This window comes from Chiloscyllium plagiosum, unplaced genomic scaffold (genome assembly GCF_037043375.1).
Source record: "Chiloscyllium plagiosum isolate Xiang-an unplaced genomic scaffold, Cpla_swu_hap1 HiC_scaffold_11, whole genome shotgun sequence".
NCBI classification, from domain to species: Eukaryota; Metazoa; Chordata; class Chondrichthyes; order Orectolobiformes; family Hemiscylliidae; genus Chiloscyllium; species Chiloscyllium plagiosum.
The window spans coordinates 69,525,957-69,551,698 of record NW_028270149.1 but is presented as its reverse complement, the minus strand read 5'-3'; the positions used below and the strand labels follow the sequence as shown (position 1 = coordinate 69,551,698).

The 25,742-nt window shown below is 53.3% G+C and overlaps 1 pseudogene; it reads left to right on the top strand.

Annotated features, from left to right (window-relative positions):
* The first annotated feature begins 795 nt into the window (after positions 1-795).
* Positions 796-24,187, top strand: LOC148148825 (uncharacterized; annotated as a pseudogene).
* Positions 24,188-25,742: the final 1,555 nt, after the last annotated feature.

Below are 25,742 nucleotides of genomic sequence, written 5' to 3'. Positions count from 1 at the left end.
ACCAGGGACAGTCATCAATTTGGCCACTTTTGGCCCCACTGTCCAACTAATGACAACGAGGCTGCTAACTCTGAAATCTCAGCAGCTCTGGCTGCACATATGGATGCTGCAACACAAGTAATATGCCTGAAGAGACTGTCTCAAAGCATAGGACAGGCACATGGCAATCATAGGCTCATGGTGGTCCAGGGTGGGACGTTCCCCCGATCAAAAGAGATGCGCCTGTGTGGAATCATTGGTACATGCAGGCTGCCTTCCAGTTTATGACCCTGCCTTTGGCCACAGAGCCTCTAGACAAAGTGTCGACATCATCTCCTCGATGGCCTTGAATAGCAACCCTAATGACATAAATTGCTGACCTTATTTGTAGAGTGGACAGCAAACCCACGAACTTGCCCACGTCCTGCCCCTGCTGCTGAGGCATGTTCTCAGCTTTGTCAGGGAGCTGTCCCAATGTGGCTCCTTGCTGTTAGATGGATCCCCCACCTAACAGCAAGTAGTTGTTAGAGATAGGTTATTTAGATTGTAATGTGCACAGGGATATGGTGAAAAAAACAGGGAAGTGGTACTAGATAATAGGGTTGGACTAGGTAACAGAGCTGGTGCAGATACAATGGCCTCTTCCCTGCAAGGTAATAAAATGTGAATTTGTGTCTGATAGCAATGGTGTGGCTGGACTATTGAGATTATCTGTGAGCAGTGTCACAGGCGATATACAAACTTTTTAGCAGGAAGCCATTTTAGAGACAATAGTGCAGGCCATGATTTTATCCTCTCCACATGATGAATTTTGAGATGGAGAGACCATTTGATCAGGTGAGATGGTGACAGGTAGGGAACCTGTCACTTTCCTGCCTCCACTCGATTTCAGTTTTTTATAGAGTGCTTGCCATCTCCAAAGGTGATACCTCATTCAAAGACACCCTTGAGGTTCTGATCCCAAAGAAGACCCACTGTTGTCCTAGCAATTGCCTAATTGGTATTCAATAATGCTGGGCCTTCCAAGAAAGCGGTAAGCATCTGTTTCTGGCTTTTCAGCAAGTGTCCAAAACTCCCATCACCTCCATAGTACCCCCCAAAAAAATTCAGGGTCTGTTCAGAACCATTTTACTTCATTATTTATGCTGAAAGGACAGATAAATGATAAAATGAATGCTAACACATTGCTTGTTACATATAATGATGTTCATATAAAGAATATGTTTTTCATGTTTTCATTCACTATCGATGTCTATTGTTTAGAAATGGTTTATCAGGAATACAACTATCCAAGATTGCAAGAGAGTCAGGATTAGTCCTTTTAGTTGCTATACCAGAAAAAGACTAGAAATATATTTTTGTCGTATATGTAGCACTAGGGATGATAAAAATATAAAGGTTTTTTAAAAATCAAATTTTAAATCTTGCATAAAATACGAATTGAATAACTCACATCCAGCAGTCAAGTACCTGAGAGGCTGACCATAATTCAGTTAAGGTTTAATTACTCAGAATTTATCTGGTCAAACTCAATTGTGGAAATATTTATTGTCTCTGTGTGTCCTCTTGAAACAAAAAGTATCCAGTAATTATCTATACTGGTCTGTGTTGTTCGGGTAATTTTACATTACAATTTTTCTGAAGGAATTCGAATTTAGATCTTGAAACAAAAAAAGTTACACAAACCTACTCCCACTGGTACATGGAAACCTACATTTGTTTTACTGCAGTTGCTTATAGTGCATCTTAAATTATAATAAGCTAAAAATTACATAGGGATATTACCGAATGTCGTTAACACATTCATAAGAAATTACTTCGCTAATTTTAATTGGGGTAATTAAAATCAGATTAACGCCTTCTAAAATAGCAGGAAAAGCAATTTAACACTGATGAATTAAGAATTTGTAAGGTAATATTGTGCACTGCATAACTTTCAGAAGGTGAATGCCAATTCCCTGATCTTAAAGAAAACTTGGCTGCTATGACATCATGTAGAAAAGTTCCTATACTGTCAATGTAGAACTTTTAGCCATTTTTTTGTACCTAATCTATTTTAGTACCTGAAATTTGTAACTAGGTACTTCATATCTAAGATGATGCCATGCGTGGCGACATTGGACACTTTTTGTCCTTGAGTGCACATGACAGTAAAACTTCATTCTGGTTCTAATTCAATACTGACAGAGTGGCTACAAAGCAAGTTGGATACTGCAAAACTCATGGATAGAAGTAACTTAAATTGACCCCCGTGTTGCTTCCCTCACACACTGGGAGAGTGATGGTCACGAGTGAGTGTAAAATGTAGAGTACAGCTTCTTTATTCTCAGCCACAGGATTTATTGCCCCTTCCTAATTGTCCAGTGGGGAGATAAGAGTCAACCACATTGCTGTGGGTCTTAAGTCACATGTAGACCAGACATGGGAAGGATGGTAGTTTACTTAAAGGACATTAGTGAACCAACAACAGACAGTTGACTTACCGTCATCATTAGACTCTTAATTCCAGATTTTTAAAATTTGAAATCTGTCCATCTATCGTGGCAAGATTCAAACCTGGGTCACCAGAACATTACCTGAGTTTCTGGATTAATAGTCCAGCAATAACATCACTCGTCTGTCACCTCCCCTCTGATGGCCTTGTGGTATTATTTTAGGAAGAGGTTTTAAGAAGCTATGAGAGCATCATGAAGTGTTTTCTTAAAGAGGGGGAGAAATGGAGGAAACAAAGAGAAAAGCAAAAATAGAGTTAAAGTGAAAGAAGCAAGACAGAAGATAAATACAGAGACAAAGAGAAGCAGCAATTCAAAGACATTTTAATGACAGCACTATTTAGCTTCCATAGTGATGCCATTGGAGATCAACTGGCGGCTGCTGAAATATGCACATCATCGTTAATAATTTTTCAAAACAACATTTTCAAGATTCTGGAGTCACTGTCAAGACCAGTCTGCAGTACTTTCACAGGACACATGGGTATTGTAGAACATTTGGAATTATATTCCCATTTAGGTTGAGACGAGAGGAGGAAACTGAAATAAAGAAGAACATGACCCACCTTTTTAACAACCTTTCATTTATGCATTGCGTTTTGCAGCTGGGAAAGTCAATAAGCCCCTGGTGGCACAGGCATGTCACTCACGAAGATTTAAGTGGAGAGCCGAGAGAATCTGAGATTGTTCTCCATGGATCAGAGCAGATTATGGGTCAATTTAACAGAGGTACTCAAATTTAGATGAGGCTCTGATAGAGTAAATAAGGCCAAACCCTTTCCATTGGCATGTGGATCAGTAACCAGAGGATGTAGATAGAAGATAATTGAGAAAAGAATCAGTGGGGAAATTAGATTTTTTTTTATCTAGGATGTTGTTAAGATCTGGAATGCACTGCTTGAAAAAGTGATGGAACAAGATTAAATAACCATTTTAAAGACTGAAATGTGATACATCTTTGACAAAGAATAATACTCTGAGCTATAGGAAGAGAGCAAGGAAGTGAGATTAATTAATGTGGCTTATTTACAGAGCCAGCACGGGCAAGACGGGCTCATTGGCCCACTGTACTGTAACATGATCTGTTGAATGATCATATTTCTGATTTCTGTCATGAGTCCATGCTTAATCACAATTAGTTTCTCCACTAGCATTTACAGCATCAACAATAGACTATGGTGTTCAAACATACTGAAAAGTAGACTGCAGTAATCAACCAAATTATATTTATATGGCATTTTTTGAGATAGTCCAAAACATTCCTCACAGTGTAAAATCAGAAATCCCCTTAGCATACACATTGAGAGAGGAACTAAAAACTAAACCATAAAGACTGGAGTGGCAGGAGAAAAGAATGAATATAACCATTGGAGAAAATATGTCATTCGGATTGAGAAAAAGAGATGTGGCATTTTTCTCATTCGTTTATCATTGAGGAAATGCAAAAATTGCATTTACCTACAATCCATTCACACAGGCATCTCATCGTGGCAAGCAAGTTTGCAAACTTCCTGTTCCCACAGTTATCAATTGTCGAATTATATTGTACCATACAGCCCAGTTTGATCCACAGTGTTGGCTGGCTGCAGACGCCACACAGCTAGCTAGCCTCAAGAGGATCTACACTGACTGAAAAGAATCTGTTGTGGATCACTGGTAATACAATTGGCTGCAAGAAACAAAATTAATACAACATGCAGAGAGAGGGCACCCCTGTTCACTGATGAGCCACTGTGGACTTAATAATGGAGGTAAGTGGGACATTTTTATCCAATGGTAGGAGAGATGAGGACCCAAGGAGCCTTAGAGTAAAGGGAAGACCTTTTAGAATGGAGATAAGGAAAAATTTCTTCGGCCAGAGAATGGTGCATCTATGAAATCCATTGCCACAGAAGGCTGTGGTAGCCGGGTCATTGAGTATCTTTAAGACTGAAATAGAGAGGTTCTTGAGTGTCAAGTGGTTCAAAGGTTAAGGGGAGAAAGTGGGAAGTGGGGTTAAGAAACCTATCGGCCATGATTGGATGATGAAGCAGACTTGATGGGCAGACTAATTTCTGCTCCCATGTTTTATGGTCTTATCTTATGAAGAACTTTATATTTAATATTGGTGAAAGAACTCACATTTTGAAGGATTGTGAAAATAGGAATTTATTTCAAATTTTGTGGTCATAGCTGGAGTGTTTCTTTCTAAAGAATTCATTGAAAGTTGAGACTGTGGTCACTGGCATTGGTTTCCCAGAAATCATGTACCTGGTGATAATTGCATACGCTGCTGTAGAATGTGCTGGGGCTGTTTACACAGTGACTCAGAGATGTTTTTGTTTTAGTTGGTTCAGTTGGAGGAAAGCCAGGAAGAAACAGAGTCAGAGGCAAGTCTACGAATAACAAGCTACTCAGCTGATCTCTCCAACTTCTGCCACATAAAATTGGGATAAAATCTGTGTGTTCATTTGGAGGAGTGATTGAAAGAACATTTCCTGAGCAAACTGAAGCTGCAAGACTTCAGAGAAAGAAATTATTGACTTCACCATATGTGCCAGAGCATCAGAACAACAGACTCCAGAACTTCCCAACCGTTATCTCGTTAACTTCCTTAGTCAACTTGTCTTTTAGGTTCAGGAAGCCAATCCCCAGAGTTAAAGTTACATTTTGTTTCTCTTTTCCTGAAGAGTCTGTGTGTGTTTCGGTGTGTGTATTTTGAAAATATTTACAGGGTGAGCATTTATGCGTCTATATTAATGATTGTATATGTGAAACTAATCTTGCATCATTATTGAAAAAATGTTGCCTGACCCTATCCATAACCTCAAAATTCTCCTTAAACCCAACCTTCTTCTATTACTGACCCTCTCCCTACGCCTGACTCCCCCCACTACACCTGACCCTTTACTTCATCCTGACCCGCTCTCTACCCCTAACCTTTTCTTTACACCTGACCCTTCCCTATCCCTGACTCTTTCGGTACCCCTGACCCTCCTCCTCTCCCTGACAGTCTCCGTACACCTGCCCCTCTCCCTATCCCTGACCCTCTCCCTACTCCTGATCCTCTCCCTATCCCAGACCCTCCCCCATCCCTGACACTTCTTGTCCCTGACCCTTGACCTACTCCCGACCCTCTCCCTACACCTGACCTTCTCCATATCCCTGATCCTCTCCTTACCCCTGACCCTCGCCCTATCCATGACCCTCTCCCTATCCCTGACGCACACCCTCCTCTTGACCCTCTCCCTACTCCTGACCCTCTCCCTATCCCTGACCCTCTCGCTGACCCTCTCCCTATCCCTGACCCTCTCTCTACTCCTGACCCTCTGCAAATCCCTGACCCAGTTACTATCCCTGACCCACTCCCTCCTCCTGACCCTCTCCCAACTCCTGACCTTCTCCCTACCCCCCAACACTCTCCCTACTCCTGACATCCCGATCCCTGACCCTCTCCCTATCCCTGACCCTCACCCTCATCCTGACCCTCTCCGTACCCCTGACCCTCTCCCTACTCCTGACACTCTCCCTATTCCTAACCCTCTCCCTACTCGTGGCCCAATCCCTACTACTGACCATCTCCCTATCCCTGACATTATCCCTATCCCTATCCCTCTTCCTATCCATGACCCTCGACCTACTCCTGACCCTCTCCCTAGTCCTGACACTCTCCCTATCCCTGAACCTGTCCCTATCACTGACACTCTCCGTACCCCTGACACTCTCCCTACCCCTGACCCCCTCCCTTTCCCTGACCCCCTCCCTTTCCCTGACCCTCTCCCTATCCCTGACCATCTCCCTATCTCTGACTCACTCCCTATCACTGACACAATCTCTACTCCTGAACTTCACCCTATCCCTAACCCACGCCCTACCCCTGTCACTGTCCGTACCCCTGACACTCCCCCATCCCAAACCCACTCCCAACTCCTGACCCCCTACCTATCGCTGACACTCTCCCTATCCCTGACCCACTCCCTCCTCCTGACCCACTCCCTCCTACTGACCCTCTCCCTACTCCTGACCCTCTCCCTATCCCTGACCCTCTCCGTACCACTGATCCTCTCCCTATCCCTGACCCACTCCCTACCATGAGCACACTCCCTATCCGTGACCCTCTCCGTATCCCTGACCCTCTACCTACTCCTGACACTCTCCGTACCCCTGAACCTCTCCCTATCACTGAACCTCTCCATACCCCTTACCTTCTGCCTATCCATGACTCTCTCCGTACCCCTGACCCTCTCCCTATCCCTGACCATCTCCCTCCTCCTGGCCCCCTACTTATCAGTGACCATTTCCCTATCCCTGACCCATTCACTCCTCATGGCCCTCTCCTTATGCCTGACCCTCTCCCTATCCCTGACCCACTCCCTTCACCTGACCCTCTCCTTACTCCTGATCCTCTCCCTATCCCAGACCCTCTCCCTATCCCTGACCCACTCCCTCCTCCTGACCCTCTCCCTACTCATGATCCTCTCCCTATTCCTGACGCTCTCCCTAACCCTGACCCTCTCCATACCCTTGACTCTTTCCCTATCCCTGACCCTCTCCGTATCCCTGACCCTCTCCCTATCACTGATCCACTCCCTCCTCCTGACCCTTTCCCAACTCCTGACCCTCTGCCTATCCCTGACCCTCTCCCTAATCCTGACCCTCTCCGTACCCCTGACCCTCTCCCTATCCCTGACCCACTCCCTACTCCTGACACTCTCCCTATTCCTGACCCTCTCCCTACTCCTGGCCAAATCCCAACTCCTGACCCTCTCCCTATCCCTGACCCTCTCCCTATCCCTGATTCTCTCCCTACCCCAGACCCTCTCCCTATCCCTGACCCTCTCCCTACTCCTGATACTCTCCCTATTCCTGACCCTCTCCCTACTCCTGGCCAAATCCCAATTCCTGACCCTCTCCCTATCCCTGACCCTCTCCCTATCCCTGACCCTCTTCCTGTCCTTGACCCTCGACCTACTCCTGACCCTCTCCCTATCCCAGACACTCCCTATCCCTGACCCTCTCCCTACTCCTGACACTCTCCCTATTCCTGACCCTCTCCCTACTCCTGGCCCAATCCCTACTCCTGACCCTCTCCATATCCCTGATCCTCTCCCTACTCCTGATCCTCAGCCTATCCATGATCCTCTCCCTATCCCTGACCCACTCCCTCCTCCAGACACTCTCCCTATCCCTGACCCTCTCCCTATCTCTGACCCACTCCCTCCTCCTGACCCACTCCCTCATCCTGACACTCTCGCTACTCATGACCCTCTCCCTAGCCATGACCCTCTTCCTGTCCCTGACCCTCTACCTACACCTGACCCTCTCCCTATCCCTGACCCTTTCCCTATCCCAGACCCTCTCCCTATCCCTGACCTCTCCATACCCCTGACACTCTCCTTACCCTTGACTCTCTCCCTATCCCTGACCTACTCCCTATCCCTGACCCTGTCCGTACCCCTTTCCCTCATCCTATCCCTGACACTCTTCCTGTCCCTGAACCACTACCTACTCCTGAGCCTCTCCCTATCCCTGACCATCTCCCTATCTCTGACTCACTCCCTATCACTGACACAATCTCTACTCCTGAACTTCACCCTATCCCTAACCCACACCCTATCTCTGTCCCTGTCCGTACCCCTGACACTCCCCCATCCCAAACCCACTCCCTACTCCTGACCCTCTACCTATCGCTGACACTCTCCCTATAGGTGACCCTCTTCCTATCCTTGACCCTCTCCGTACCCCTGACCCACTCCGTACTCCTGATCCTCTCCCTATCCCTGACCTTCTCCCTACTCTTGACCCTCTCCCTGTCCCTGACCCTCTACCTGCCCCTGATCCTCTCTTTACCCCTGACCCTCTCCCTATCCCTGACCCCTCTCCCTACTCCTGGCCCTCTCCTTATCCCTGACCCTCTCCCTATCCCTGACACTCTCCCTCCTTTTACACTCTCCCTACGCCTCACCCTCTCCCTATCCCTGACCCTCGCCCTATCCATGACCCTCTCCCTATCCCTGACCAACTCCCTCCTCCTGACCCTCTCCCTATCCCTGACACTCTCCCTATTCCTGATCCATTCTCTATTCCCGACCTTCTCGCTATCCCTGACCCTCTTCCTATCCCTGACCCTCTACCTACTACTGACCCTCTGCCTACTCCTGACCCTCTCCCTACTCCTGACCCTCTCCCTATCCCTCACCCTGTCCCTATCCCGACACTCTCCGTACCCCTGACCCTCTCCCTGTCCCTGACCCTCTCCCTACTCATGACCCTCTCCCTGAACATCCCTGTACTCCTGACCCTTTCCCTATCACTTACCCTCTTCCTAACCCTGACCTACTCCCTCCTCTTGACCCTCTCCCTACTCCTGATCCACTCCCTCCTCCTGACCCTCTCTCTAAACCTGACCCTCTCCCTATCCCTGACCCTCTCCCTATCCCTGGCCCTCTCCCTACTCCTGGCCCACTCCCTACTCCTGGCCCTCTCCTTTTCCCTGACCCTCTCCCTATCCCTGACACTTTCCCTCCTCCTTACACTCTCCCTACTCCTCAACCTCTCCCTATCCCTGACCCTCGCCCTATGCATGACCCTCTCTCTATCCCTGACCAACTCCCTCCTCCTGACCCTCTCCCTATCCCTGACCCTCTCCCTATTCCTGACCCATTCTCTATTCCCGATCTTCTCGCTATCCCTGACCCTCTTCCTATCCCTGACCCTCTACCTACTACTGACCCTCTACCTACTCTTGACCCTCTCCCTACTCCTGACCCTCTCCCTATCCCTGACCCTGTCCCTATCCCGACACTATCCGTACCCCTGACCCTCTCCCTGTCCCTGACCCTCTCCCTACTCATGACCCTCTCCCTGAACATCCCCGTACTCCTGACCCTTTCCCTATCCCTTACCCACTCCCTAACCCTGACCTACTCCCTCCTTCTGACCCTCTCCCTACTCCTGACCCACACCCTCCTCCTGACCCTCTCTCTAAACCTGACCCTCTCCCTATTCCTGACCCTCTCCCTATACCTGACCCTCTCCCTACTCCTGGCCACTCCCTAATCCTGACCCTCTCCCTACTCCTGGCCCAATCCCTACTCCTGACCCTCTCCATATCCCTGATCCTCTCCCTACTCCTGATCCTCAGCCTATCCATGATCCTCTCCCTATCCCTGATCCACTCCCTCCTCCAGACACTCTCCCTATCCCTGACCCTCTCCCTATCTCTGACCCACTCCCTCCTCCTGACCCACTCCCTCATCCTGACACTCTCGCTACTCATGACCCTCTCCCTAGCCATGACCCTCTTCCTGTCCCTGACCCTCTACCTACACCTGACTCTCTCCCTATCCCTGACCCTTTCCCTATCCCAGACCCTCTCCCTATCCCTGACCTCTCCATACCCCTGACACTCTCCTTACCCTTGACTCTCTCCCTATCCCTGACCTACTCCCTATCCCTGACCCTGTCCGTACCCCTTTCCCTCATCCTATCCCTGACACTCTTCCTGTCCCTGAACCACTACCTACTCCTGAGCCTCTCCCTATCCCTGACCATCTCCCTATCTCTGACTCACTCCCTATCACTGACACAATCTCTACTCCTGAACTTCACCCTATCCCTAACCCACACCCTATCTCTGTCCCTGTCCGTACCCCTGACACTCCCCCATCCCAAACCCACTCCCTACTCCTGACCCTCTACCTATCGCTGACACTCTCCCTATAGGTGACCCTCTTCCTATCCTTGACCCTCTCCGTACCCCTGACCCACTCCGTACTCCTGATCCTCTCCCTATCCCTGACCTTCTCCCTACTCTTGACCCTCTCCCTGTCCCTGACCCTCTACCTGCCCCTGATCCTCTCTTTACCCCTGACCCTCTCCCTATCCCTGACCCCTCTCCCTACTCCTGGCCCTCTCCTTATCCCTGACCCTCTCCCTATCCCTGACACTCTCCCTCCTTTTACACTCTCCCTACGCCTCACCCTCTCCCTATCCCTGACCCTCGCCCTATCCATGACCCTCTCCCTATCCCTGACCAACTCCCTCCTCCTGACCCTCTCCCTATCCCTGACACTCTCCCTATTCCTGATCCATTCTCTATTCCCGACCTTCTCGCTATCCCTGACCCTCTTCCTATCCCTGACCCTCTACCTACTACTGACCCTCTGCCTACTCCTGACCCTCTCCCTACTCCTGACCCTCTCCCTATCCCTCACCCTGTCCCTATCCCGACACTCTCCGTACCCCTGACCCTCTCCCTGTCCCTGACCCTCTCCCTACTCATGACCCTCTCCCTGAACATCCCTGTACTCCTGACCCTTTCCCTATCACTTACCCTCTTCCTAACCCTGACCTACTCCCTCCTCTTGACCCTCTCCCTACTCCTGATCCACTCCCTCCTCCTGACCCTCTCTCTAAACCTGTCCCTCTCCCTATCCCTGACCCTCTCCCTATCCCTGGCCCTCTCCCTACTCCTGGCCCACTCCCTACTCCTGGCCCTCTCCTTTTCCCTGACCCTCTCCTTATCCCTGACACTCTCCCTCCTCCTTACACTCTCCCTACTCCTCACCCTCTCCCGATCCCTGACCCTCGCCCTATGCATGACCCTCTCCCTATCCCTGACCAACTCCCTCCTCCTGACCCTCTCCCTATCCCTGACCCTCTCCCTATTCCTGACCCATTCTCTATTCCCGATCTTCTCGCTATCCCTGACCCTCTTCCTATCACTTACCCTCTACCTACTACTAACCCTCTACCTACTCTTGACCCTCTCCCTACTCCTGACCCTCTCCCTATCCCTGACCCTGTCCCTATCCCGACACTATCCGTACCCCTGACCCTCTCCCTGTCCCTGACCCTCTCCCTACTCATGACCCTTTCCCTGAACATCCCCGTACTCCTGACCCTCTCCCTATCCCTTACCCTCTCCCTAACCCTGACCTTATCCCTCCTTCTGACCCTCTCCCTACTCCTGACCCACTCCCTCCTCCTGACCCTCTCTCTAAACCTGACCCTCTCCCTATTCCTGACCCTCTCCCTATACCTGACCCTCTCCCTACTCCTGGCCACTCCCTACTCCTGACCCTCTCCCTACTCCTGACACTCTCCCTATTCCTGACCCTCTCCCTACTCCTGGCCCAATCCCTACTCCTGACCCTCTCCATGTCCCTGATCCTCTCCCTACTCCTGATCCTCAGCCTCTCCATGATCCTCTCCCTATCCCTGACCCACTCCCTCCTCCAGACACTCTCCCTATCCCTGACCCTCTCTCTATCTCTGACCCACTCCCTCCTCCTGACCCACTCCCTCATCCTGACACTCTCGCTACTCATGACCCTCTCCCTAGCCATGACCCTCTTCCTGTCCCTGACCCTCTACCTACACCTGACCCTCTCCCTATCCCTGACCCTTTCCCTATCCCAGACCCTCTCCCTATCCCTGACCTCTCCATACCCCTGACACTCTCCTTACCCTTGACTCTCTCCCTATCCCTGACCTACTCCCTATCCCTGACCCTGTCCGTACCCCTTTCCCTCATCCTATCCCTGACACTCTTCCTGTCCCTGAACCACTACCTACTCCTGAGCCTCTCCCTATCCCTGACCATCTCCCTATCTCTGACTCACTCCCTATCACTGACACAATCTCTACTCCTGAACTTCACCCTATCCCTAACCCACACCCTATCTCTGTCCCTGTCCGTATCCCTGACACTCCCCCATCCCAAACCCACTCCCTACTCCTGACCCTCTACCTATCGCAGACACTCTCCCTATAGGTGACCCTCTTCCTATCCTTGACCCTCTCCGTACCCCTGACCCACTCCGTACTCCTGATCCTCTCCCTATCCCTGACCTTCTCCCTACTCTTGACCCTCTCCCTGTCCCTGACCCTCTACCTGCCCCTGATCCTCTCTTTACCCCTGACCCTCTCCCTATCCCTGACCCCTCTCCCTACTCCTGGCCCTCTCCTTATCCCTGACCCTCTCCCTATCCCTGACACTCTCCCTCCTTTTACACTCTCCCTACGCCTCACCCTCTCCCTATCCCTGACCCTCGCCCTATCCATGACCCTCTCCCTATCCCTGACCAACTCCCTCCTCCTGACCCTCTCCCTATCCCTGACACTCTCCCTATTCCTGATCCATTCTCTATTCCCGACCTTCTCGCTATCCCTGACCCTCTTCCTATCCCTGACCCTCTACCTACTACTGACCTTCTACCTACTCTTGACCCTCTCCCTACTCATGACCCTCTCCCTGAACATCCCCGTACTCCTGACCCTTTCCCTATCCCTTACCTTCTCCCTAACCCTGACCTACTCCCTCCTTCTGACCCTCTCCCTACTCCTGACCCACTCCCTCCTCCTGACCCTCTCTCTAAACCTGACCCTCTCCCTATCCCTGACCCTCTCCCTACTCCTGATCCACTCCCTCCTCCTGACCCTCTCTCTAAACCTGACCGTCTCCTATCCATGACCCTCTCCCTATTCCTGACCCATTCTCTACTCCTGACCTTCTCGCTATCCCTGACCCTCTCCTTATCCCTGACCCTCTCCCTATTCCTGACACATTCTCTACTCCTGACCTTCTCGCTATCCCTGACCCTCTTCCTATACCTGACCCACTCCCTCCTCCTGACCCTCTCTCTAAACCTGACCCTCTCCCTATCCATGACCCCCTTACTGTCCCTGACCCTCTACCTACTCCTGACCCTCTCCCTATCACTGACCCTCTCCCTATTCCTGACCCATTCTCTACTCCTGACCTTCTCGCTATCCCTGACCCTCTCCCTATCCCTGACCCTCTCCCAATTCCTGACACATTCTCTACTCCTGACCTTCTCGCTATCCCTGACCCTCTTCCTATACCTGACCCACTCCCTCCTCCTGACCCTCTCTCTAAACCTGACCCTCTCCCTATCCATGACCCCCTTACTGTCCCTGACCCTCTACCTACTCCTGACCCTCTCCCTATCACTGATCCTCTCCCTATTCCTGACCCATTCTCTACTCCTGACCTTCTCGCTATCCCTGACCCTCTTCCTATCCCTGACCCACTCTCTACTCCTGAACCTCTCCCTATTTATGACCCTCTCCCTATACCTGACCCTCTTCCTATCCTTGACCCTCTCCGTACCCCTGACCCACTCCCTATTCCTGATCCTCTCCCTATCCCTGACCCTCTCCCTATCAATGACCTCCTTCCTGTCCCAGACCTTCTACCTACTCCTAACCTACTCCCTATCCCTGACCCTGTCCGTATCCCTGACCCTCTTCCTATCCCTGACCCTCTCCCTATTCCTGACCCTGTCCGTATCCCTGACCCTCGTCCTATCCCTGACCCTCTCCCTGTCCCAGACCTTCTACCTACTCCTGACCCTCTCCCTATCCCTGACCCTTTTCATATCCCTGACACTCTCCCTCCTTCTTACACTCTCCATACTCCTGACCCTCTCCCTATCCCTGACCCTCGCCCTATCCATGACCCTCTCCCTATCCCTGACCCACTCCCTCCTCCTGACCCTCTCCCTATCACTGACCCTCTCCCTATTTCTGACCCATTCTCTACTCCTGACTTTCTCGCTATCCCTGACACTCTCCCTATCCCTGACCCACACCCTACTCCTGAACCTGTCCCTATCTCGGACAGTCTCCTTACCCCTGACCCTCTCCCTATCTCTGACCTTCTTTCTATCCCTGACCCTCTACCTACTACTAACCCTCTACCTACTCCTGACCCTCTCCCTAGTCCTGACCCTCTCCCTATCCCTCACCCTGTCCCTATCCTTGACACTCTCCGTACCCCTGACCCTCTCCCTGTCCCTGACCCTCTCGCTACTCATGACCCTCTTCCTGAACATCCCCGTACTCCTGACCCTTTCCCTATCCCTTACTCTTTCCCTAACCCTGACCTACTCCCTCCTCCTGACCCTCTCCCTAATCCTGACCCACTCCCTCCTTCTGACCCTCTCTCTAAATTTGACCCTCTCCCTATCCCTGACCCTCTCCCTATTCCTGACCCTCTCTCTACTCCTGGCCCACTCCCTACTCCTGACCCTCTCCATATCCCTGACCCTCTCCCTATCCATGACGCCCTTACTGTTCCTGACCCTCTCCCTATCCCTGACCCTTTCCCTATCCCAGACCCTCTCCCTATCCCTGGCCTCTCCATACCCCTGACACTCTCCTTACCCTTGACCCACTCCCTATCCCTGACCCTCTCCCTATCCCTGACCCACTCCCTACTCCTGAACATCTCTCTATCCCTGACCCACTGCCTATCCCTGATCCTGACCCTCTTCCTATCCCTGACACTCTCCCTATCCCTGACACTCTCACTCCTCCTTACCCTCTCCCTACTCCTGAGCCTCTCCCTATCCCTAACCATCTCCCTAGACCTGACTCACTCCCTATCCATGACACAATCTCTACTCCAGAACTTCACCCTATCCCTGACCCACTCCCTATCCCTGACCCTGTCCCTATCCCTGACCCACTCCCTATCCCAGACCCACTCCCTACTCCTGATCATCTCCCTATCCCTGACCCTCTCCGTACCCCGACCCACTCCCTACTCCTTACCCTCTCTGTATCCCTGACCCTCTCCCTATCGCTGACTCTCTTCCTGTCCCTGACACTTTACCTACTCCTGACCCTCTCCCTATCCCAGACCATCTCCCTACTCCTGGCCCTCTCCTTATCCCTGACCCTCTCCCTATGCCTGACCCTCTCCCTCTTCCTTACCCTCTCCCTACTACTGACCCTCTCCCTACACCTGATCCTCTCCCTACTCCTGACCCACTCCCTCCTCCTGACCCTCTCCCTACACCTGACCCTCTCCCTATCCCTGACCCTCTCCCTACTCCTGGCCCACTCCATACTCCTGACCCTCTCCCTGTCCCTGACCCTTTCCCTAGCCCAGACCCTCTCCCTATCCCTGACCACTCCTTACCCCTGACACTCTCCTTACCCTTGACCCACTCCCTATCCCTGACCCTCTCCCTATCCCGGATGCACTCCCTACTCCTGAACTTCTCCCTATCCCTGACCCACTCCCTATCCCTGACCTTGTCCGTACCCCTGACCCTCTTCCTATCCCTGACACTCTCCCTATCATTGACACTATCACTCCTCCTTACCCTCTCCCTACTCCTGAGCCTCTCCCTATCCCTGACCATCTCCCCATCCCTGACTCACTCCCTATCACTGACACAATCTCTACTCCTGAACTTCACCTATCCCTGACCCACTCCCTATCCCTGACCCTGTCCGTACCCCTGACACTCGCCCTATCCCAGACCCACTCCCTACTCCTGATCATCTCCCTATCCCTGACCCTTTCCCTATCCCAGACCCTCTCCCTATCACTGACCTCTCCATATCCCTGACACTCTCCTTACCCTTGACCCTCTACTTATCCCTGACCCACTCCCTACTCCTGAACTTCTCCCTATCCCTGACCCTGTCTGTACCCCTGACCCTCTTCCTATCCCTGACACTCTCCCTTTCCCTTACACTATCACTCCTCCTTACCCTCTCCCTACTCCTGAGCCTCTCCCTATCCCTTACCACCTCCCTATCTCTGACTCACTCCCTATTCCTGACACAATCTCTACTCCTGAACTACACCTTATCCCTGACACACTCCCTTTCCCTGACCCTGTCCGTAACCCTGACACTCCCTCTATCCCAGACCCACTCGCTATTCCTGACCCTCTCCCTATCCCTGACACTCTCCCTATCCCTGACCCACTCTCTACTCCTGAACCTCTCCCTATTTCTGACCCTCTCCCTATACCTGACCCTCTTCCTATCCTTGACCCTCTCCATACCCCTGACCCACTCCCTATTCCTGATCCTCTCCCTATCCCTGACCCACTCCCTATCAATGACCTCCTTCCTGTCCCAGACCTTCAACCTACTCCTAACCTACTCCCTATCCCTGACCCTGTCCGTATCCCTGACCCTCTTCCTATCCCTGACCCTCTCCCTATCAATGACCCTCTTCCTGTCCCAGACCTTCTACCTACTCCTGACCCTCTCCCTATCCCTGACCCTCGCCCTATCCATGACCCTCTCCCTATCCCTGACCCACTCCCTCCTCCTGACCCTCTCCCTATCACTGACCCTCTCCCTATTCCTGACCCATTCTCTACTCCTGACTTTCTCGCTATCCCTGACACTCTCCCTATCCCTGACCCACACCCTACTCCTGACCCTGTCCCTATCTCGGACAGTCTCCTTACCCCTGACCCTCTCCCTATCTCTGACCTTCTTTCTATCCCTGACCCTCTACCTACTACTAACCCTCTACCTACTCCTCACCCTCTCCCTAGTCCTGACCCTCTCCCTATCCCTCACCCTGTCCCTATCCTTGACACTCTCCGTACCCCTGACCCTCTCCCTGTCCCTGACCCTCTCGCTACTCATGACCCTCTTCCTGGACATCCCCGTACTCCTGACCCTTTCCCTATCCCTTACCCTCTCCCTAACCCTGACCTACTCCCTCCTTCTGACCCTCTCCCTACTCCTGACCCACTCCCTCCTCCTGACCCTCTCTCTAAACCTGACCCTCTCCCTATTCCTGACCCTCTCCCTATCCCTGACCCTCTCCCTACTCCTGGCCACTCCCTACTCCTGACCCTCTCCATATCCCTGACCCTCTCCTATCCATGACCCTCTCCCTATTCCTAACCCATTCTCTACTCCTGACCTTCTCGCTATCCCTGACCCTCTCCTTATCCCTGACCCTCTCCCTATTCCTGACACATTCTCTACTCCTGACCTTCTCGCTATCCCTGACCCTCTTCCTATACCTGACCCACTCCCTCCTCCTGACCCTCTCTCTAAACCTGACCCTCTCCCTATCCATGACCCCCTTACTGTCCCTGACCCTCTACCTACTCCTGATCCTCTCCCTATCACTGACCCTCTCCCTATTCCTGACCCATTCTCTACTCCTGACCTTCTCGCTATCCCTGACCCTCTCCCTATCCCTGACCCTCTCCCTATTCCTGACACATTCTCTACTCCTGACCTTCTCGCTATCCCTGACCCTCTTCCTATACCTGACCCACTCCCTCCTCCTGACCCTCTCTCTAAACCTGACCCTCTCCCTATCCATGACCCCCTTACTGTCCCTGACCCTCTACCTATTCCTGACCCTCTCCCTATCACTGACCCTCTCCCTATTCCTGACCCATTCTCTACTCCTGACCTTCTCGCTATCCCTGACCCTATTCCTATCCCTGACCCACTCTCTACTCCTGAACCTCTCCCTATTTATGACCCTCTCCATATACCTGAACCTCTTCCTATCCTTGACCCTCTCCGTACCCCTGACCCACTCCCTATTCCTGATCCTCTCCCTATCCCTGACCCTCTCCCTATCAATGACCTCCTTCCTGTCCCAGACCTTCTACCTACTCCTGACCCTCTCCCTATCCCTGACCCTTTCCATATCCCTGACACTCTCCCTATCCCTGACCCACTCCCTCCTCCTGACCCTCTCCCTATCACTGACCCTCTCCCTATTCCTGACCCATTCTCTACTCCTGACTTTCTCGCTATCCATGACACTCTCCCTATCCCTGACCCACACCCTACTCCTGACCCTGTCCCTATCTCGGACAGTCTCCTTACCCCTGACCCTCTCCCTATCTCTGACCTTCTTTCTATCCCTGACCCTCTACCTACTACTAACCCTCTACCTACTCCTGACCCTCTCCCTAGTCCTGACCCTCGCCCTATCCCTCACCCTGTCCCTATCCTTGACACTCTCCGTACCCCTGACCCTCTCCCTGTCCCTGACCCTCTCGCTACTCATGACCCTCTTCCTGAACATCCCCGTACTCCTGACCCTTTCCCTATCCCTTACTCTCTCCCTAACCCTGACCTACTCCCTCCTCCTGACCCTCTCCCTAATCCTGACCCACTCCCTCCTCCTGACCCCCTCTCTAAATTTGACCCTCTCCCTATCCCTGACCCACTCCCTATTCCTGACCCTCTCTCTACTCCTGGCCCACTCCCTACTCCTGACCATCTCCATATCCCTGACCCTCTCCCTATCCATGACCCCCTTACTGTCCCTGACCCTCTACCTACTCCTGACCCTCTCCCTATCCCTGACCCTTTCCCTATCACAGACCCTCTCCCTATCCCTGGCCTCTCCGTACCCCTGACACTCTCCTTACCCTTGACCCACTCCCTATCCCTGACCCTCTCCCTATCCCTGACCCACTCCCTACTCCTGAACATCTCTCTATCTCTGACCCACTGCCTATCCCTGACCCTGTCCATACCCCTGACCCTCTTCCTATCCCTGACACTCTACCTATCCCTGACACTCTCACTCCTCCTTACCCTCTCCCTACTCCTGAGCCTCTCCCTATCCCTAACCATCTCCCTAGCCCTGACTCACTCCCTATCCATGACACAATCTCTACTCCTGAACTTCACCCTATCCCTGACCCACTCCCTATCCCTGACCCTGTCCCTATCCCTGACACTCGCCCTATTCCAGACCCACTCCCTACTCCTGATCATCTCCCTATCCCTGACCCTCTCCGTATCCCTGACCCTCTCCCTATCGCTGACTCTCTTCCTGTCCCTGACACTTTACCTACTCCTGACCCTCTCCCTATCCCAGACCATCTCCCTACTCCTGGCCCTCTCCTTATCCCTGACCCTCTCCCTATGCCTGACACTCTCCCTCTTCCTTACCCTCTCCCTACTACTGACCCTCTCCCTATGCCTGACCCTCTCCCTACTCCTGGCCCTCTCCTTATCCCTGACCCTCTCCCTATCCCTGACACACACCCTCCTCCTGACCCACACCCTACTCCTGACCCTGTCCATATCCTGGACACTCTCCCTACTCCTGACCATCGCCCTATCCCTGACCCTCTCCATATCTATGACCCTCTTCCTGTCCCTGACCCTCTACCTACTCCTGACCATCTGCTTATCTCTGACCCTTTCCCTGTCCCAGACCATCTCCCTATCCATGACCCACTCCCTACTCCTGAACTTCTCCCTATCCCTGACCCACTCCCTATCCCTGACCCTCTCCGTACCTCTAATGCTCCCCTATCCCTGACACAATCCTTATTCCTGATCCCTCTCCCAATCCCTGACCCTCTCCCTATCCCTGATCACCTCCCTACGCCTGACTCTCTCCCTATTCCTGACCCGTTCCCTATCCCTGACCCACTCCCTCCGCCTGACCCTCTCCCTACTCTTGGCCCACTCCCTATTCCTGACCTTCTCCCTATCCCTGGCCCACTCCCTATTCCTGACCCTCTCCTTATCCCTGACCCTCTCCCTATCCCTGACCCTCTCACTTTTCCCTGACCCATTCTCTACTCCTGACCTTCATCCTATCCTAGATCCTCTCCATATCCCTGACCTCTCCATACCCCTGATCCTGTCCTTACCTCTGACGCTTTCCCTATCCCTGACCGTCTCCCTACTCCTGGCCCTCTCCTTATCCCGGACCCTCTCCCTATCCCTGACACTCTCCCTCCTCCTTACTCTCTCCCTACTCCTGACTCTCTCTCTATCCCTGACCCCCTCCCTACTCCTGACCCTCTCCCTATCCCTGACCCTCTCCCTATATCTGACACTCTCCATACCCCTGACCCTCTCCCTGTCCCTGACCCTCTCCCTACTCATGACCCTCTCCCTGACCCTCCCCGTAGCCCTGACCCTCTCCCAATCCCTTACCCTCTCCCTATACCTGACCTAGTCCCTCCTCCTGACCCTCTCCCTCTCAGTGACCCTCATCCTATCCGAACCTCTCCCTATCCCTGACCCACTCCCTCCTCCGGAGCCTCTCCCTACTCCTCATCCTCTCCCTGTTCCTGAACCTTTCCCTATCCCTGACCCTCTCCATACCCCTGACCCTCTCCCTATCCCTGACCCTCTCCTTATCCCTAACCCTCTCCCTATCCTTGACCCTCTCCGTACCCCTGACCCACTCCCTACTCCTGATCTTCTCCCTATCCCTGAACCTCTCCCTACTCATGACCCTCTCCCTGACCCACCCCATAGCCCTAACCCTCTCCCAATCCCTTACCCTCTCCCTATACCTGACCTAATCCCTCCTCCTGACCCTCTTCCTACTCCTGACCCACTCCCTCTTCCTGACCCTCACCTTACTCCTGACCCTCTCCCTATCCCTGACCCACTCCCTCCTCCCGAGCCTCTACCTACTCCTGATCCTCTCCCTATTCCTGACCCTCTCCCTATCCGTGACCCTCGCCCTATCCATGACACTCTACCTATCCCTGACCCATTCCCTAATCATGACCCTCTCCCTATCCCTGACACACGCCCTCCTCCTGAGCCTCTCCCTACTCCTCACCCTCTCCCTATTCCTGACCCTTTCCCTATCCCTGACCCGCGCCATATCCATGACCCTCTCCCTATCCCTGACCCTCTCCCCTCTCCCTATCCCTAACCCTCTCCCTATCAATGACCCTCTCCGTACCCCTGACCCTCGCCCTACTCCTGATCCTCTCCCTATCCCTGACCCTCTCGCTATCAATGACCCTCTTCCTGTCCCTGACCCTCTACCTACTCCTGACCCTCTCCCTATCCATGACCCTCTCCCTATCCCTGACCCTCTCCCTATCCCTGACCCTCTCCTTATCCCTGACCCTCGCCTTATCCCTGACACTCTCCCTCCACCTTACCCTCTCCCTACTCCTGACCCTCTCCCTATCCCTGACTCTCGCCCTATCCATGACCCTCTCCCTATCCCTGACCCACTCCCTCTTCCTGACACTCGCCCTATCCCTGACGCTCTCCCTACTCCTGGCCCACTCCCTACTCCTGACCCTCTCCCTATCCCTGACTCTCGCCCTATCCATGACTCTCTCCCTATCCCTGACCCACACCCTCCTCCTGACCCACATCCTACTCCTGACCCTGTTCCTATCCCGGACCTCCTCCCTACTCCTGATCCTCTCCCTATCCCTGAAACTCTCCCTACTCTTGGCCCACTCCCTACTCCTGACCCTCTCCCTATCCCTGACCCTCTCCCTATCCCTGACCCTGTCCCTATCTCTGACACTCTCCGTACCCCTGACCATATCCCTGTCCCTGACACTCTCCCTACTCATGACCCTCTCCCTGAACCTCCCCGTACCCTTGACCCTCTCCTAATCCTTTACCCTTTCGCTATACCTGACCTACTCCCTACTCCTGCCCCACTCCCTCCTCCTGAGCCTCTCCCTACTCCTGATCCTCTCCCTATTCCTGACCCTCTCCCTATTCGTGACCCTCGCCCTATCCATGACCCTCTCCCTATCCCTGACCCACTCCCTCCTCCTGTGCCTCTCCCTACTCCTCATCCTCTCCCTATTCCTGACCCTTTCCCTATCTCTGACCCTCGCTCTATCCCTGACCCTCTCCCTATCCCTGACCCTCTCCCGATCCCTAACCCTCTCCCTATCCTTGACCCTCTCCGTACCCCTGACCCACTCCCTATTCCCGATCCTCTCCCTATCCCTGACCCTCGCCCTACCAATGACCCTCTCCCTATCCCTGATCCACTCCCTCCTCCTGACCCACTCCCTATTCTGGGCCCTCTCCGTATTCCTGACCCATTCTCTACTCCTGGCCTTCTCGCTATCCCTGACACTCTCCCTATCCCTGACACACACACTCCTCCTGACCCACACCCTACTCCTGACCCTGTCCCTATCCCGGACACTCTCGTTATCCCTGACCATCTCCCTAACCCTGACCCTCTTCCTTTCCCTGACCCTCAACCTACTACTGACCCTCTACCTAGTCCTGACCCTCTCCCGATCCCTGACCCTGTCCCTTTCCCTGACACTCTCCGTACCCCTGACCCTTTCCCTATTCCTTACCCTCTCCCTACTCCTGACCCACTCCCTCCTTTTGACCATCTCCCTACACCTGACCCTCTCCCTATCTCTGACCCTCTCCCTATCCCTGACCCACTCCCTCCTCCTGAGTCTCTCCCTACTCCTGATCCTCCCCCTATTCCTGACCCACTGCCCATCCGTGACCCTCACCCTATCCATGACCCTCTCCCAATCCCTGACCCACTCCCTAAACCTGACCCTCTCCCTATTCCTGACCCAATCCCTACTCCTGAGCCTCTCCCTACTCCTCATCCTCTCCCTATTCCTGACCCTTTCCCTATCCCTGCCCCTCGCCCTATCAATGACCCTCTCCCTATCCCTGACCCTCTCCCTATCCCTAACCCTCTCCCTATCCATGACCCTCTCCATACCCCTGACCCACTCCCTATTCCTGATCCACTCGCTATCCCTGACACTCTCCCTACTCCTGACTCTCTCTCTATCCCTGACCCTCTCCTTATCCCTGACACACTCCCTCCTCCTTATCCTCTCCCTAATCCTGACCCTCTCCCTATCCCTGACCCACTCCCTATCCCTGAACTTCTCCCTGTCCCTGACCCTCTCCCTACTCCTGAACCTCTCCCTATCCCTGACCCACTCACTATCCCTGACTCTCATAGTACCCCTGACCCTTCCCCATCGCTGACAAACTCCCTACTCCTGTCCCTCTCCCTATCCCTGACGCTCTCCCCACTCTTGACCCTCTGCCTAGCCCTGATCCAATCCCTCCCCCTGACCCTCTCCCTAATCCTGGCCCACTCCCTACTCCTGACCCTCTCCCTATCCCTGACGCACTCCCTCCTCCTGAGCCTCTCTCTACTCCTCATCCTCTCCCTATTCCTGACCCATTCCCTATCGCTGACCCTCACAGTACCCCTGACCCTCCCCCATCACTGACAAACTCCTGACCCTCTCCCTATTCTTGACCCTCTCCGTACCCATGACACTCTCCCTACTACTGACCCTCTCCCTATCCCTGACCTTCTCCCTACTCTTGATCCTCGCCCTATCCCTGATCCAATCCCTCCCCCTGACCCTCTCCCTACTCCTGACCCACTCCCTGTTCCTGACCCTCTCCCTATCCCTGACCCTCTACCTATCCCTGAACCATTCTCTACTCCTGACCTTCTCCCTATCCCTGACCCTCTCCCTATCAATGACCCTCTTCCTGTCCCTGACCCTCTAAGTACTCCTGACCCTCTCCCTATCCCAGACCCTCTCCCTATCCATGACCCGTTCTCTACTCCGGAACATCTCCCTATCCCTGACCTACTCCCTATCCCTGACCCACTCCCTACTCCTGACCCTCTCCCTATCCCTGACCCTCTTCCTAATCTTGGTCCACTCCCTACTCCTGACCCACTCCCTATTCCTAACCTCTCCCTATCCCTGACCCTCTCACTTTTCCCTGACCCATTCTCTACTCCTGACCTTCACCCTATCCTAGATCCTCTCCATGTCCCTGACCTCTCCGTAACCCTGATCCTCTCCTTACCTCTGACCCTTTCTCTATCCTTGACCGTCTCCCTACTCCTGGCCCTCTCCTTATCCCGGACCCTCTCCTTATCCCTGACACTCTCCCTCCTCCTTACTCTCTCCCTACTCCTGACTCTCTCTCTATCCCTGACCCTCTCCCTACTCCTAATCCTCTCCCTATCCCTGACCCTCTTCCTATATCTGACACTCTCCATACCCCTGACCCTCTCCCTGTCCCTGACCCTCTCCCTATCCCTGACCCTCTTCCTATCCCTGAACCTCTCCATACCCCTGACCCTCTCCCTATCCCTGAGCATCTCCCTATCCAGGACCCACTCCAATCACTTACCCTCTCCATACCCCTGACCCTCTCCATACCCCTGACCCACTCCCTACAACTGATCCTCTCCCTATCCCTGACCTCTCCCTACTCCTGACCCTCTCTCTATCCCTGTTCCACTCCGTCCTCCTTACCCTCTCCCTACTCCTGACCCTCTCCCTATTCCTGACCCTCTCCCTATCCCTGACCCCCTCCCTATCCATGACTCTCTCCCTATCCCTGACCCACACCCTCCTCCTGACCCACACCCTACTCCTGACCCTGTCCCTATCCCGAACCCTCTCCCTCCTCCTGACCCTCTCCCTATCTCTGACCCATTCTCTAATCCTGACCCTCTCCCTATCCTTGAAGCTCTCCCTATCCATGACTCTCTCCCTATCCATGACACACACCCTCCTCCTGACCCACACCCTACTCCTGACCCTGTCCCTATCCCGGACCCTCTCCCTACTCCTAACCCTCTCCCTTTCCCTGAGTCTCTCCCTACTCCTGACACTCTCCGTAATCCTGACCCTCTCCCTATCCCTGACCCTCTCCCTATCCCTGACCCATTCCCTATCCCTGACCAAATCTCTACTCCTGAACTTCTCTCTAACCCTGACCCACTCCCTACCCCTGACCCTCTCCGTACCCCTGACCCACTCCCTACACCTGATCCTCTCCCTATCCCTGACCCTCTCCCTACTCCTGACCCTCTCTCTATCCCTGTTCTACTCCATACTCCTTGCCTTCTCCCTACTCCTGACCCTCTCCCTATCCCTGACCTGCTCCTATCACTGAACATCTCCCTATCGAGGACCCACTCCAATCCCTGACCCTCTCCGTACCCCTGACCCTCCCCCATCGCTGACACACTCCCTACTCCTGACCCTTTCCCTATCCTTGAACCTCTCCGTACCCCTGACCCTCTCCCTACTCCTGATCCTCTCCGTATCCCTGACCCTCACCCTATTCCTGACCCTCGCCCTATCCCTGACCCTCGCCCTATCCATGACCCTCTCCCTATCCCTGACCCACACACTCCTCCTGAGCCTCACCCTATCCCTGACCCATTCCCTCCTCCTGAGCCTCTCCCTATCCCTGCCCGTCGCACTATCCATGACCCTCGCCCTATCCCTGACCCTCGCCCTATCCATGACCCTCTCCCTATCCCTGACCCACACACTCCTCCTGAGCCTCTCCCTATCCCTGACCCACTCCCTTCTCCTGAGCCACTCCCTACTCCTCATCCTCTCCTTATTCCTGACCCTCTCCCTATCCCTGACCCTCTCCCTATCCCTGACACACTCCCTCCTCCTGACCCTCTCACTATCTCTGACCCTCTCCCTATCCATGACTTTCTCCCTATCCCTGACCCACACCCTCCTCCTGACCCACACCCTCCTCCTGACCCTCTCCGTACCCCTGATCCTCTCCCTATCCATGACCGAATCCCTATCCCTGACCCTCTTCCTATCCCTGACCCACTCTCTACTCCTGACCCTTTCCCTATCCCTAACCCTCTCCCTAACCCTCTCCCTATCCATGACTCTCTCCCTATCCCTGACCCACACCCTCCTCCTGACCCACACCTTACTCCTG